General features: G+C 40.4%; 1 protein-coding gene across 8 annotated transcripts in view; it reads left to right on the top strand.

The window, feature by feature from the left end:
- znf469 (zinc finger protein 469) overlaps nucleotides 1–16,951 on the top strand; it is a 1,011,390-nt gene that overhangs the window by 971,651 nt on the left and 22,788 nt on the right. For 6 of the 8 annotated variants that reach the window (XM_087995825.1, XM_087995828.1, XM_087995827.1 and 3 more), the window contains one exon: nucleotides 16,318–16,496. The exons of 1 other annotated variant lie outside the window; for it this stretch is intronic. The gene's annotated coding sequence lies outside the window, so the exon portion shown is untranslated. The remainder of the gene's footprint in view (nucleotides 1–16,317; nucleotides 16,497–16,951) is intronic. One more of the 8 variants, XM_087995832.1, reaches the window with a different exon arrangement.

Genomic DNA, 16,951 nt, shown 5'->3' with positions numbered 1-16,951 from the left:
ACATTACTTGAAATCATTACTTGAATATGTATGAGTCATTTTCTTCTGACAGTCTTGCTGAATTTTAGGAACTATGCACTTGGGGCAATGATGTGATCTTGGCATGCAGAACATCCGGAATTGTGACTGCCATAACTTTAGGAGTTGGATTGTCCAAAAGTAGCAGTTCTTAAAGATTACCCCTAAAGTGGCTTGCGATGTGTGTGGGAGGAGGGGAGGTTAATGATTGAATGCAGACACATTAAGAGAATTGCACTATTCATTGGCATTGGTGTGGAAGTCTGACTTTAAAAATGTTGGCTAACATCCAATATGGAGCAAGCAGAGTGCAGACAAAGAGAGTAAATACTGTTTCACCTACAACTCAAACTTGGCAGCAGATGAGCAACAAATTTGCTATCCTGTGTTTGGTTGCCAAGGTAAATGTGGAAACGTGTGGCTTGATTTTATGATCTTAAATACACTCTAACGCACCACTCTAAATTTAGTGTTCCAGAAAGAGTGTGCAGGACAGTTTGCGTTATGGCCTATTTTCTCAATGAACTGTCATTGAGTCATTTCCAGCACCCAGGAAAATGTGGCATGCAACAAGTATGTATTGCATTGCCAACAGAAAGCGGCAAGGTGCTGGATGTTCATACAATCAAATATGGTTGTTTGGTCACCTAGGTAACACAGAACCTTTCTCAAGTTCCATTATATTCCTTTTAAATCGATAAGTGATTGACTGATCCAATTCCACACAGGCAGAAGGTGTCTGTTAATTAGTATCAAGAATAAGTATTGAGTAAAATAGAGGCATGATTATGAAGGCACAACTGCAGGTGAAATAGAGGAAACACAACCGAAAAACCAGAGGGTCACCTGAAGTGCCCCTTCAGCTGCTGAACCCAGTAATTACAATGGCAATAACAGTCTTTTGGGTAGAACCTGTTATTCATCTTTATTATTTAATGGAAGACTCTGATAGGAATTTACAAAATTATGAGAAGTATAGATATAATAGATAGAAAGAATGTTGTTCTTAGATTAGAAATAACAATTACTAGGGGACATAGGTTTAAGGTAAAAGGGGTTATGTTTAAAACAGATGTGACTTGCAGGTTTTTTACACAGAGGATGGCAAGCGTCTGGTATACATTGCTAGAGGAGGTGGTGGAGGTGGATACAATACCAATGTTTAAGAGATATCTTGACAGATGGATAGGGAATTGGGAGATACAGACCATGTAGTGACAAAGGTTTTTTGGTTTAGAAAGGCATCATGTGTTGATCAGGCAAGGTGGCTGAAGGGCCTGTTGCTGTGCTGAATCATGATGGATCTTTTTGGAGAGAGACTGTGAAAAAGCCACAACTGCATTTTTATTATGCACCATGACTGCATTGAAAAAACAGTCTACTACAGGTCCTTTCGCAGCAAAGCAGATGTCATTAATAGTTTAAATGTAGCTAATGATGGACTGGATCATCAACAGTGGTGCATCAGGTCAGCTACCCGATGTGTTCTTGTGGCTGACCAATTTCAATTAAGATGGGTGAACAAGGAAGTTGTTACCTACCCAACAGCAGCAGGAAAACACGTCAGTACCAGTTTACTGGCCATTTGGAGATGCTGCTGGTATATTAACAGCAGCGAACAGGGCTTCATTGTGGATAATGACTCATGGCAGCATCCTGGCAGCAGAATAAGCAGAGGCCAGAGAAGACTCCTTTACTCACAATCTTCCCAGACCATCACCAGCTTTCCCCAAACCAACTCTCTACCTGACCCTTTTCTGCCACCTGCCAGCAGCTGCAGCCACAAACCATCCTTGGGAGGGAGTTTGCATTGATGACCTGACAACTGTGGCCACAAAAAACTTCAAATATTTCCCACATTTTCAAATAAGCTTCCAAGTTGAGGCACCCCATGTTCTCCTGCCTTCAGTAACAGTACAGACTTGTCTGAGGATAACTACTGGAGGGAGAATTCTGCTGGTCCTCCAATTGATTGAACCAGGTGCATATTCCTCCTGTTGTGCTTAACTAGATGCTACTTCCATAGGAGTCCTCTTCATTAGCCATCTCTTAAAAAAGTCGACAGGCAAATAACCAAGCGTTACCAGCAGGTCAGAAACCCTATTCCAACCCAGCTACTGAAAATGTTGAAAGCTCAGAAGATTCCACCTGTTGGTTCAAGTGTAGCTAAATCATTTTGACTAGTTCTGTCCAGATTGTCGATTTCAATCTGCAGCAGTAAGTCTTGCCTGCATTCACCGTATTGATGAATAAGAGTCGAGCAGCTGTACTACAGAAAATCAGCAACCTCAGAGCTGCCTGAAAGTCTGCTCTCAGACAAATCACCAGCCTTTGCAAAGGAATTTCCCCAGGGCAGGGAATTACAGGAGCTGGCACAGATGTTGTCTCTAAATGTAACCTCACATCCATAAAAACTTCCTCCTCCCACACCAAACCACTTAGAAGGAGAAGCTATCTGGTAGGGAAAGATGCAATTTTAAAAAAGAAACAAATTAAGCAAAATACACAACACACTATATCACACATTTTATGATTCATAAACTTCAATTTCATTAACATTATAAAAGATCAAAACATTATTAGATCAAATTCCCTACAGTGTGGAAACAGGCCCTTCAGTCCAACAAGTCCACACCGACCCTCTAAAGAGTAACCCACCCCCAACTAATGCTTCTAATAACTATGGACAATTTAGTATGGCCAATTCACCTGACCTGTACATCTTTGGAATGTGGGAGGAAACCCACGCAGAATGTGCAAACTCCACACAGACAGTCGCCTGAGGCTGGAATCAAACCTGGGACCCTGACGCTGTGAGGCAGCAGTGTTAACCACTGAGCCACCGTGCCACCCCTTATATTGAGATGACACAAAATATGATGGTTTGCATAAATACCTTTACATCCTTGATTGTTAATACTAGGCAGTGGATAACAGCAGAATGGTTCTGTTTGGCAGAATAATGAATGTCTTGACTTTCTACGGTTGTACCATCTTCACATTCATAAGGCAGAAAGTAAGGTCCAATGTGAGGTCCAATTGGATATGTGCTACCAATAGTTCCACACACATTAGAGTCAAGAAAGTTGGCTTTTCCATGCCTGCATGTTTCCAGTTGGAAAACAAATGAAGTGATTAGTTCTGGCAAACAAAACAACCTTTAAAAAAGCATCCATGCAAAAATAATTATGCTGTACAAGTACAGAGATTTAGAAAAATATTGTTTTAATATATGTAATTATGCACAAAGTTTAAGGTTAGTTGTCATGTTTTATTTGTATCATGGAAATGATTTCTGGATCTTATCAGAATATGTTATTCTTGATTTGTTCATTGGGTGTGGATGCCATTGGCTGGGTTAGCTTTTCTTGGACAGAGCCTTGCAGTCTTTGGAGTAGAGAAACAGTGCTGGTCACTGTGGTGTAGGAGTCAGCAGAAGTCCTGGAGCCATACCCATTCTTTTATACATATACCACAAAAAATATCACAAAACAAACTTAGGAAGCTAAGTGCACAAATTCTGCCCAGCAGGAGCGGTGTCACTCAAATCAGAGAGGGGATTAAATCAAAATGGAGTTAGAGAGGGGAGCGGATGCATTTCATCACCCATCTTTATCTAAAAGCTTGAGCTCCATCGTCTGCTACCTGAACCCATTAATGGCTACTCTAGATAAGCTACAGAGCTGGGCTGAGAGGTGGCAAATGGAGTTTAATGCGGACAAGTGTGAGGCGATTCACTTTGGTCGGAATAACCGGATTACAAAGTACTGGGCTAATGGTAAGATCCTTGGTAGTGTAGATGAGCAGAGAGATCTCGGTGTCCACGTACATAGATCCTTGAAAGTTGCCACCCAGGTTGACAGGGTTGTTAAGAAGGCTTACAATGTTTTAGCTTTTATTAATAGAGGGACCGAGTTCCGGAACCATGAGGTTATGCTGCAGCTGTACAAAACTCTGGTGTGGCCGCACTTGGAGTATTGTGTACAGTTCTGGTCTCCACATTATAAGAAGGATGTGGAAGCTTTGGAAAGGGTGCAGAGGAGATTTACTAGGATGTTGCCTAGTATGGAGGGAAGGTTTTACGAGGAAAGGCTGAGGGACTTGAGGCTGTTTTTGTTAGAGAGAAGAAGGTTGAGAGGTGACTTAATAGAGACATATAAGATAATCAGAGGGTTAGATAGGGTGGACAGGGAGAGCCTTTTTCCAAGTATGGTGACGGCGAGCACAAGGGGGCATAGCTTTAAATTGAGGGGTGATAGATATCGGATAGATGTCAGAGGTAGTTTCTTTACTCAGAGAGTAGTCAGGGTTTTAGATTAGATTAGATTACAGTGTGGAAGCAGGCCCTTCGGCCCAACAAGTCCACACCGACCCGCCGAAGCGCAACCCACCCATACCCCTACATTTACCCCTTACCTAACACTACGGGCAATTTAGCATGGCCAATTCACCTTACCTGCACATTTTTGGAGGAAACCGGAGCACCCGGAGGAAACCCACGCAGGCACAGGGAGAATGTGCAAACTCCACACACAGAGTCGCCTGAGGCGGGAATTGAACCCGGGTCTCTGGCGCTGTGAGGCAGCAGTGCTAACCACTGTGCCACCGTGCCGCCCAAAGGGTATGGAATGCTTTGCCTGCAACGGTAGTAGATTTGCCAACTTTAAGTACATTTAAGTCGTCATTGGACAAGCATATGGATGTACATGGAATAGTGTAGGTTAGAATGGGCTTCAGATTGGTATGACAGGTTGTACGACGGGCCTGTACTGCATTGTAATGTACTATGTTCTATGTAGCCAGGCCCACGAGCAAGCCTACAGAGAGGTTCTCTGGCCTGTCTACCCCATCCATATCAATCAGGAGCATGGGGCTGAATTACAACTAAAAGAACAATAACAAGGTTTCAAAATAACTAGGAAGGGAGTGCAATTGCCCATAACCAGTGTATATGTTGTCCACTAAGTGCACAGTGCTACAAAATAAACAGTTGGACTGGGAGTCCATCACCAGTTGACAACTGCTGTTTGCTCCACCCAGACTGAAGCAGAATGACTCCACATAGAGAGCTCTCTCCTGGGGCAGGAATTTGGTCTTACTTATGTAAACTCATAACAAATTAACTAATTAGAAGAACTAAACAGTTCACGATTCGGAGATGCCTGTGTTGGACTGGGGTGTACAAAGTTAAAAATCACACAACACCAGGTTATCGTCCAATAGGTTTAATTGGAAGCACACTAGCTTTCGAGCGCTGCTCCTTCATCAGGTGATAGAGGACGACACAATTCTAAGGCACAGAATTTATAGCAAAAATTTACAGTGTGATGTAACTGAAATTATACATTGAAAAATACCTTGATTGTCTGTTGAGTCTTTCATCTGTTTGAATACCATGATAGTTTCACTTCTTTCATGTGTAAATCATAAAACCCTTTTTTTAAAAAGTTGCATTCTGAGATTAGCTGTAACAATGAGTGTTAGCTAGACAATATGTTGAAGGTGTTAGCCCCCTGTGTTCTCTGTCTACGCCATGATGTTTAGATTGATTCTAATCTGAAAAGTGAGATAACAGACTTTTACATGAATTCATGCAGTTTTTGAGCAAAGTACAATGTAACTCTGCAAGTACAAATTCACCCCACAAAATATATGTGTGCATGTGAGTCTTTGTCTGTTTGTGTGTGTGTGTCTGTCTGACTGGGTTGGGGGGGTGGGTTGTGAGTGTGAGAGAGAGCGTATATGTGTGTGTAGTGAGTGTAGAGTGTCTTAAGTCTGTGAGGGGGTGCATGCGTGACGGCCATTGCACTATACACACACACAGACACTCCTACACACACACACACACACATACAGACACTCCTATACACACATACACACGGACACACATGTACACAGACACGCACACAAACACTCACAAACACCCTTACATATACACACACTCCCACACTCACACATGCACCCCCTCACAGACTTAAGACATTCTACACTCACTACACACACATATACACTCTCTCTCACACTCTCAACCCCCAATTCAGACAGACAGACACACACAAACAGACAAAGACCCACATGCACACATATATTTTGTGGGGTGAATTTGTACTTGCAGAGTTACATTGCACTTTGCTCAAAAGCTGCATGAATTCATATAAAACTCTGTTATCTCACTTTTCAGATTAGAATCAATCTAAACATCATGGCATAGACAGAGAAGACAGGGGGCTAACACCTTCAACATATTGTCCAGCTAACACTCATTGTTACAGCTAACCTGAGAATACAACTTTAAAAAAAAGTTAAAAATCACACAACACCAGATTATAGTCCAACAGGTTTAATTGGAAGCAAACTAGCTTTTGGAGCGATGCTCCTTCATCAAGTGATAGTGGAGGGCTCGATCGTAACACAGAATTTATAGCAAAAATTTACAGTGTGATGTAACTGAAATTATACATTGAAAAATTGATTGTCTGTTAAGCCTTTCATCTGTTAGAATACAGTGATAGTTTCACTTCTTTCATGTGTAAATCACAAAACCTTTTTTTTAAAGTTGCATTCTCGGGTTAGCTGTTAACAATGGTGATAGCTAGACAATATGTTGAAGGTGTTAGCCCCCTGTGTTCTCTGTCTATGCCATGATGTTTAGATTGATTCTAATCTAAAAAGTGAGATAACAGTTTTACATAAATTCATCCAGTTTTTGAGCTCAGAGTTCTACATGAATGTATGCAGTTTTTGAGCAAAGTACAATGTAACTTGAAGGAGCGTCGCTCCTGAAAGCTAGTGTGCTTCCAATTAAACCTGTTGGACTATAACCTGGTGTTGTGTGATTTTTAACTTTGTACACCCCAGTCCAACACCGGCATCTCCAAATCATGTTTTAAAAAAAGGGTTTGAAATTTACACATGAAAGAAGTGAAACTATCATGGTATTCAAACAGATGAAAGACTCAACAGACAATCAAGGTATTTTTCAATGTATAATTTCAGTTACATCACACTGTAAATTTTTGCGAAAAATTCTGTGCCTATCACCTGATGAAGGAGCAGTGCCCCGAAAACTAGTGTGCTTCCAATTAAACCTGTTGGACTATAACCTGGTGTTATGTGATTTTTAAATTTAAACAGTTCACAATTGACAAGCACTGACCACCAAGGACAGTGCAACAACAGCAATAAAAGCAGAAGGCAGGAAAGAACACGGGATGAATTAAATCAAAATGGTGTGCAGGGAGAGGTATTAGAGTCCAGACATAAGACATAGGAGCAAAAATTAGGCCATTCAGCCCATCAAGTCTGCTCTGCCATTCAATCATGGCTGATAAGTTTCTCAACCCCATTCTCCCGGTTTGTCCCTTGATTCCCTTGATGTAGACAATAGACAATAGGTGCAGGAGTAGGCCATTCTGCCCCTCGAGCCTGCACCACCATTCAATATGATCATGGCTGATCATCCTTAATCAGTATCCTGTTCCTGCCTTATCTCCATAACCCTTGATTCCACTATCCTTGAGAGCTCTATCCAACTCTTTCTTAAATGAATCCAGAGACTGGGCCTCCACTGCCCTCTGGGGCAGAGCATTCCACACAGCCACCACTCTCTGGGTGAAGAAGTTTCTCCTCATCTCTGTCCTAAATGGTCTACTCCGTATTTTTAAGCTGTGTCCTTTGGTTCGGGACTCACCCATCAGCGGAAACATGTTTCCTGCCTCCAGAGTGTCCAATCCTTTAATAATCCTATATGTCTCAATCAGATCCCCTCTCAGTCTTCTAAGCTCAAGGGTATACACGCCCAGTCGCTCCAGTCTTTCAGCGTAAGGTAGTTCCGCCATTCCAGGAATTGACCTTGTGAACCTACGCTGCACTCCCTCAATAGCCAGAACGTCTTTCCTCAAATTTGGAGACCAGAACTGCACACAATGCTCACCAGGGCCCTGTACAGCTGCAGAAGAACCTCTTTGCTTCTATGCTCAATCCCTCTTGTTATGAAGGCCGGCATGCTATTAGCCTTCTTCACTACCTGCTGTAGCTGCATGCTTACCTTCATTGACTGGTGTACAAGAACACCCAGATCTCTTTGTACTGCCCCTTTACCTAAATTGATTCCATTTAGGTAGTAATCTGCCTTCCTGTTCTTGCCACCAAAGTGGATAACCATACATTTATCCACATTAAACTGCATCTGCCATGCATCTGACCACTCACCTAACTTGTCCAGGTCATCCTGTAATCTCCTAACATCCTCCTCACATTTCACCCTGCCACCTAACTTAGTATCATCAGCAAATTTGCTAATGTTATTACTAATACCATCTTCTATATCATTAATATATATTGTAAAAAGCTGCAGTCCCAGCACTGATCCCTGCGGTACCCCACTGGTCACTGCCTGCCATTACGAAATGGAGCCGTTTATCACTACTCTTTGTTTCCTGTCAGCCAACCAACTTTCAATCCAAGTTAGTACTTTGCCCCCAATACCATGCACCTTAATTGTGCTCACTAACCTCCTATGTGGGACTTTATCAAAAGCTTTCTGAAAGTCCAGGTACACTACATCAACTGGATCTCCCTCATCCATCTTCAGAGTTACATCCTCAAAAAATTCCAGAAGATTAGTCAAGCATGATTTCCCCTTCATAAATCCATGCTGACTCTGACCTATCCTGTTACTACTATCCAGATGTGTTGTAATTTCATCCTTTATAATAGACTCCAGCATCTTTCCCACCACTGAGGTCAGACTAACTGGTCTATAATTTCCTGCTTTCTCTCTCCCACCTTTCTTAAAAAGTGGTACAACATTAGCCACCCTCCAATCCGCAGGAACTGATCCCGAATCTATCGAACTCTGAAAATAATCACCAACGCATCCACGATTTCTCGAGCCACCTCCTTCAGTACCCTGGGATGTAGACCATCAGGCCCCGGGGACTTATCAACCTTCAGTCCTAACAGTCTCTCCAACACCAATTCCTGGCAAATATAAATTCCCTTAAGTTCAGGTCCTTCAGCCACTGTTACCTCAGGGAGATTGCTTGTGTCTTCCCCAGTGACCACAGATCTGAAGTATCAATTCAATTCTTCTGCCATCTTTTTGTTCCCCGTAAAATATTCCCCTGTTTCTGTCTTCAAGGGCCCAATTTTAGTCTTAACCATTTTTTTGCTTTTCACATATCTAAAAAAGCTTTTACTATCCTCCTTTATATTTTTGGCCAGTTTACCTTCGTACCTCATTTTTTTTCTGTGTATTTCCTTCTTAGTAATCCTCTGTTATTCTTTAAAAGCTTCCCAGTCCTCCATTTTCCCACTTATCTTTGCTATGTTATACTTTTTCTCTTTTGACTTTATATGTTTTTTAACTTCCCTCGTCATCCACGGCCACCCATGCCTCCTCCTAGGATCTTTCTTCCTTTTTGGAATGAACTGATCCTGCATCTTCTGCATTATACACAGAAGTATCTGTCATTGTTCCTCCACTGTCATCCCTGCTAAGGTATTGCACCATTGAACTTTGGCCAGCTCCTCCCTCATAGCTCCATAGTTCCCTTTATTCAACAGGAACATTGTCACTTCCAATTGTACCCTCTCCCTCTCAACTTGCAGATGGAAGGTTATTGTATTATGGTCACTACTTCCCAATGGCTCCTTCACTTCGAGGTCCCTGATTAATTCTGGTTCGTTGCACAATACCAGATCCAGAATTGCCTTCTCCCTGGTAGGCTCCAGCACCACCTGTTCTAAGAATCCATCTCAGAGGCACTCCACAAAGTCTCTTTCTTGAGGTCCAATACCATCCTGATTCTCCCAGTCTACTTGCATGTTGAAATCCCCCATAACAACTGTAGTAACATCTTTGTGACAGGCCAATTTCAGCTGCTGATTCAACTTACATCCGACATCCAGACTACTGTTTGGGGGCCTGTAGATAACTCCAAAGTGGGTCTTTTTACCCTTAGAATTTCTCAGCTCTATCCATACTGACTCTACATCCCCTGATTCTAGGTCCCCCCGCGCAAGGGACTGAATATCATCCCTTACCAACATGGCCACCACACCCCCTCTGCCCATCAGTCTTAAATATACTAAATTACCTGGCCTCAACAGCCTACTATGGCAATGAGTTCCATAGATTTGCCACTCTCTGGCTGAAGAAGTTTCTCCTTATCTCTATTCTAAAAGGTCTTCCCTTTACTCTAAGGCTATGTCTTCAGGTCCCCTGTGGTGCCCACCCTTCTCTGGAGGCTGTTAGTGGACAACAAATGCTCCTTTTTCAAGGACACATGGGCACAAATATAGTCACAGAAGAGGAGCAGGCAGTCACAAATTTCAGTCCCCTCCATAGACCGCTGCCTGGACCTATTAATGGCTACATTGGTCAGGGCTCAGGAGCATGCCCGTGAAGAAGTCCTCCAACCTGCCCGTCCCCCCTCCTCACCAAATGCCCAAAAATAAGGAGCACAGGGCCGAAGGGCAAGCAAAAGAACATGAAGCTTTTGAAGTAACTAAAAACAGGATGCAACTGCCCACAATCAACGTATCTATAGCCCACAGATTCCAGTGTCGCAGAATTAATGGTTGGGTTGGGAGTCTGTGAACCACCTTACCATACAGTTGTGCAGAACTGTTGCCTGCAATGCCTTCACCTTAGATTCCTGATGGGAAGTTGGAGAACCCGAAGATAGAGAGCTCTCTGGAGCAAGAATTCAGGTCTTATATTTTCCCTTTTCTTTTGTTTTCTTTATATACTTTTTATTGTATAAACACCTCTCACTTTTGATAAAATAAACACAATAGGTACAGCCAGTACTTGAGAAAACCTCAGTCCCTGTAAAAGCAAGAATAAATAAAAGGAATTAAAATTCATTTCAGCACTCATTTAGCAAAGTGGTGACTGTGCTATTTAGGCATTACTGGCACAACGCAAGGTAGAAGCTTAATTAGACTACTTTGTGAGAATATAATAAGTCTCGCGAACAGCAGATGCACCGGCTAGAAGCCATTTTGGGGAACAATGTAATGTAGAGTAAATATAGTATTCTAATGACCTCAAGTCAAAAGGCCTGTAATTGGTATCCAAAGTATAGTGGTAGTACAAACAATAATGGCCTCTTTATATGCCTTTCCAACTTTTCTGTGAATGAATGGCTGTGAATTATAATGTACTTATTCGATGCATACTTCTGTATGAACATCTCCATTTCTACATGTTTATGCAACACATTTTTGATGTATTCATGAAGTAACTAACAAATTCAGCTGGATGTAGTGGATGTTCTTGTAGTGATGTCAGATAATTTTTTTCAGTGTAATTAAGATAAAGCAAGTTGGTCAGCCACGAAAATTATTCAGAACTAAATTTGTCCAACACTAAATATAATGTGCTATAGGATTTTCAGAACATACAGCTAGTTAAAAGTGAGAAGTTAAATTATCAAGATTTAAGGGTGAAATGTAAGGAGCAGAATGAGATCTGTTCATTCTGTGTATCCTAAAACGTGTAAAATGCTAAACACTCAACTGATCACAGTGATCTTAAACCAAACATATCATTAATTCTAATTATTTATATAAATGCATTTGTAGAGATTTTGTCCATATTGACCAGTTCTTAAGTACTAGCCCATGGAATTTGGGAGTTAGCCAAATGCAGACCAGCAACAAAGCTTATTTACTTCAATTATTCTGGGCATATCATAAAAATATCTTCTGTAAGTAAAGGAAAATGTTGAACTATCTAGTGTCCTGTCTCAACAGTTATTCATTTATGTCCGATCTCTGGGTTTTTTTCATCGTCATAAGTTCAGTTGAGGCTTAGTTGGCTTCTGTTTACATGTCTGGTATTGAAAGGGACAGTGTATCACTTATTCCATAGTGGGATTGCTACTCCACAAAACCAGAGGTATGGACGAAAGCAGGCTACAAATGAATTTCTAAACACTTTGACTGTTCAACCTAAATCATGAATATATTCATTGTAGAATAAAAAACCAAAAGACATGATCACCACCTCAAAAATGAACGAATAAAAATGTCAATGTTTGGAGAATCATGTCAGGGATTGAAGCCCAAACAAACAATGAACTAGTTTAACCATTCTGGAACTGGGATTCAATTTTATTGCAAAGTAACATTGAAACTTCATAACTGTCTGGTAATTATAGTTTTAAAATTGTTTTTATTGTCAATTATTGGATTCTAATGTGAAATGCAACTACAATTTATAAACAAAACATCAATTAAACTGGCTGCAGAATTCTACATCATGAAATATGTATTACAGTCATTGAATGTCCATTCAGGGGTTTGCTTGTTGGAAAAAGGCAGCTTGTTAGCATTAATTATTAGATGCATTGAGTTTAGATATTCACTCTATGCTCTTATCATATTCACATCTTGGCTTGAATTTACACAAAACTGGAACCATTCTGCAACATAGCCAAAATGGTGCCAGAGCCTCGATTGCAACAGTTCAATCCCTGCACTTGACATCCATCATTTGCACCAAGGTAGAGGAATAAGGGCAAGTCACACTCTGGACAACTGTAGTTCATAGAGGAATATGCACATTTAGAAGTGCCTTCAAACAGTTAAAATTGTATTGGAATGTCCAAGACACTACAGGATTTTATACATTTGAGAGAAAGATCTAAATATGCTGGAATTATTTTGTGATAGGGAGCATTTTTGGAGAGAGGTGTTGCAAGATGGCAGCAGAGTAGGGTGCTTATGGCATGGTGTCATTCCCGACTGGTGCAGTGGTCTCCTGGTGTGGCATGGCAGCCTCCTGGCTTGGCGCACTGCCTCCCAGTGTGGTGGCCTCCCATCCTCCCACATCAGCCTCTTGGCGTGGCAAAGCGACCGCCCGGCATGGCAAACTTCCAGCCTCCCGGCATGACCTGTCTATGACGTGGTCTGGAGCCACAGCCTGAGGCTGACTGGAAGCTTGGTGCCAGCATGGTCTACTGTACTGAAATTTTATTTTGGTAGTGCTGGACATTTTATTTCTCTATTGTCTAAAATTGTGTAACTAAAGAAACTGTGCCTACGCATTTTTGCCTGTAAGATGTAATTGGCACGTATAAACTTTTCACTATACTCATGGAGTATATGTGACAATAAAGATTATTCTATTCTAAGTGGTAAGGTTTCCTATTGTAAGACATAAGGTGCCCTTCAGGAGAGGTAAGATAACCTTTATGAGAAACCTATGATGTCTTTTGAATTAGTACCTTTTTTGTGGCAGAAAGAAGTAGGTTAAGAATCTGTGTAAAACTTAGACACCGTCAATTAAACTGTCAAGCTGTCAAGCCTTTTAAGTTTTTTTTAAAACATATAACAACATGCTATGGCTATTTGCAATTTTACTAGCAGTCTGTTGACACAAGCTAGGGTGTTTAATTGTAGAATTAATGCTGCAAAACTGATTTTGCAATATATGATTATCACAGAGGGAGCTCCAAAGATGCATTAAAACAATCCAGCATTCATTCCATCACTATAGACAGGATTCTGCACTTTGCTGAACTTTTCAAAGGTTTATGGAGCATGAACATAACCTCAAACACAGATATTCTTCAGATGTTTCAGTCAGGTGCAAAGAAAAAGCTAGATTCAGTTGACAGGTAACTCATGCCAGTCTAGAACTTCCTTAAGGTATAGAAGAAACTAAGGGACAAATTCAAACTTAACTCATTCTCCTTTGTATGCATTGGCATTTTTACATCACTCAAATCGTGACTTTTATACCAACTGGCTGAAAGTTCGTTCATACTCAAAAATAGTAGCAGTATGCATGCTGTCATTATTCAGATGCTACAGGCTGCATTTTCATTCCTGAATCAAGTGTAAGGTTGGAAATATACCAAATTTCCCAAAGTGTCCAGAGTTTTGAACCTTTTTTCTGGGTTGGGGTGGGGGGGGGTGAGGCGAGGTGTTGGTGATAACTGGAGTCTGGTCTGCCACCCCAGAAAAGATTTGCAAACAGCCAATGTGACGATGCAGTGGCCAGGTTAAAAGACTCACCTCAGTGCTCTCTGTCCCAATATATTTTTAAAAATCCTTCTAGCCTTTTTCACACATTTTCTATGCTTCATCCATGCTAACTCATGCTCTCAAATGTCAACCTGTGCCCCAAATCCACATACAGCTCTTAATACCCCTTTACCAACTTAGTACCAACTCATGCTAACACATGCTGCTCCATTTACTACCTCTGCAATTTAGCCCCATGCCAACAATTACCATGTATAGACCTCAGGAGCTAAGGTGAGATGAAATAAAGTTTTAAAATATCTTTGTAAATTTCAATATTAAAACAAAACTTCATGAAAACTCATTCATTGCATTTAAATTCCTTCAATTACTAAGTCTCTTATAGAAAGTAAACTTCCACGAATTATTTAATCCTTAATAAAAAAATACATTTGTATTCATAAGCCCCTAAGTATCTTGAACATTCCAGTAGCAGAATTTCAACTGTTTGAAGGCACTTTTAAACATGGACATTCCTCTATGAACCACAGATGTCCAAAGAGTGACTTGCCCTTATCCTCCACCTTGGTGCAAATGATGGATGTCAAATGCAGGGACTGAATTGCTGAAATCGAGGCTCTGGCACCATTTTGGCTATGATGCGTCTGACTAAAAACAAAGGAAAGTATCTAAAGAATATCTGTGTTTGATATTCTTTGAAAAATTCAGCCAAGTGCAGAGCCCTGTCAATAGTGATGTAATGAATGCTGGATTGTTTTAATGCATCATTGAATTAAATTCTCAAAGGGTTAGGAATTTATGACTGTCGTGTACTATTAAATATTCTTCCATGCAAATTTATTGTTAGATTCAGTTAGAGGATTATTTCAAAATGAATTTACCATTAAACTTCATAAGTTTAAAGTTCCCAAACTATCCACGTGGATTATCTTTTTCCTCTTTACACAGTCTTGCATAAGTCTGAGAGATGATTATGAGCTCATACACTTACATATTGTGAGCTTTGTTGATTAAAACATATGGAAAATATGTTCAGATCTAGATATGTTGAATTCAAACGTTTTGGTAGAAATGATTGGCAAATTTTATGGGAGCATGAAAATTAAAGTTTTGTTTGACTAAGTGACAATGAATGCTAAAATTACTGGGCTAACAATGTGTTGGAGTTTGATTTGCTCATTTGAATGCGGAGTGTGTATAACAATGCATAGATCTCTGCCTCTGCTAGGTAATGAGTTAAGGGCATTGGTGGGAGCATCTGCAATCTCAGAAAAATCAAAGAACTCTGCCTCTGTATAGAAAGTTTTCAGAAAGTCCCAGATCCCTGAGCTCTTAAGTTGCGCTTGGCATCATAAATGGGTCCATGGTTTGTTTGGTGTCGAGGAGAAATCATGTGAGATAACTTCCTTGAGGTAATCTCTCATAGCAGAACATAGGAGTCAAATCAGTCATAGTATTCTTATGAGCAAAAGTGATTTTGTAACTGAACTCTCAAATTCAACAATTCTCATCGATTGTCTCTTTCTTATTTTCTTAAGATTAATGCCTGAATTTTTATGTATATGATGAGGGTCACTGACTTATGCAAAGTTGCACCCATCATCTTCTACAGAGGACCGGGGGAGGTGTATGATCGGGGAGATTTTATTTTATATAATCATGGCTGGGTGTGAAAAAGGCAGTGACCATCAAACAAAACTAGTTTTATTAGGGATGTTAAAACATGACACATAGTCTTTAGCTCTGAGAGGAAAAGTATAAAGCTACTGAAGTTATTTGGAGACATAGAGTATAATTTATCTCTTAGGTCAGGTATTCCCTTGAGCAAAGTAAGGCACCCTTAGGGTAGGGTCAGATACTTTTTGGAATTGCCCAAAGTAGATGTATATGCATGAAAAATGGTTAAACTTCATTGTGGGACTATCAGGGTGTCAATGCATTTAAATCCCATTACAACTTCCAAGGTCTTTAAATCTCCTGCCTTTTCAATGTTTGTTTTTTGAACAGTGGTCAGCTCAAACAAAATAGTGCCTGTCATTTCAACTCAATCTATCGTTATCCCTGTAGGGTACCTGTCAGTTCACAGTTTGGCAGTTCCAGTTGCTTACAGATTTTGACACAGGACTATGAATGTGAATACTTACTTTTATCAAGACCTAAGTACTTGAATGACATATTTATAATCATAAAGGATAAACTAGTTGAATGGATTTAAATATTTTGAATGTGTTTTTATTCTTGGAAAGTCTGACTGCAATAGATACTTAGAATTTGATGCCTGAAGTATTTTTATTGCAGGCTTGTCTTCAGCCAAATGTAATATGCACCAACATCCTTGGAAAAGAAGGAAGAGTTGGCAGTGAAGAATGTTCAGAAGTATGTTATTTTTCCCACAACTCCATCTCACCAACTCTGATTTTGATGGCAATAGAAACTGCTGATTTTTAAAATCCACTCAAGAAGCGCAGCAGCTAGGGGTGAGTGGGGTGGGGTTAGGGAGGGCAAGGAGGTATGCTTCAGGCATGTAATATAAGTTGCACTGGAAACATAATATCATGAACTTTATATATAAATCAAGAGTAGCGATAAGAATGAACTATATTTTATGTTCAAATTATTGAATGAATTGTGACATTTATTTCTTTAAAAAAAGTTACTGGGTGTATTTTGTAGGCCTTATAAAATAAAAGTAGATTTAAACATGGCATTCCAAGTGAATTGGATAATTACCTGAAATGAAAAACTTTGCAGATTTACAGGGAAAGGGCAAGGTATGGGGTGAGCCAAGTAACACAATGTTGGCAAGAACGTAATGGGACAAATTGCCTCCTTTGTGCTGTAACCATTCTATGACTTTTGTAGAACAAATAACGGACTTGTTGTCTGATTCTAGTTGTAATTGTTGTCATCTCTACAGTGTCCTGTAGGTGTC

This window comes from Chiloscyllium plagiosum, unplaced genomic scaffold (genome assembly GCF_037043375.1).
Source record: "Chiloscyllium plagiosum isolate Xiang-an unplaced genomic scaffold, Cpla_swu_hap1 HiC_scaffold_17, whole genome shotgun sequence".
Lineage (NCBI taxonomy): Eukaryota > Metazoa > Chordata > Chondrichthyes > Orectolobiformes > Hemiscylliidae > Chiloscyllium > Chiloscyllium plagiosum.
The sequence above is the reverse complement of the archived record's forward strand: the minus strand, read 5'-3'. Positions and strand labels throughout refer to the sequence as shown.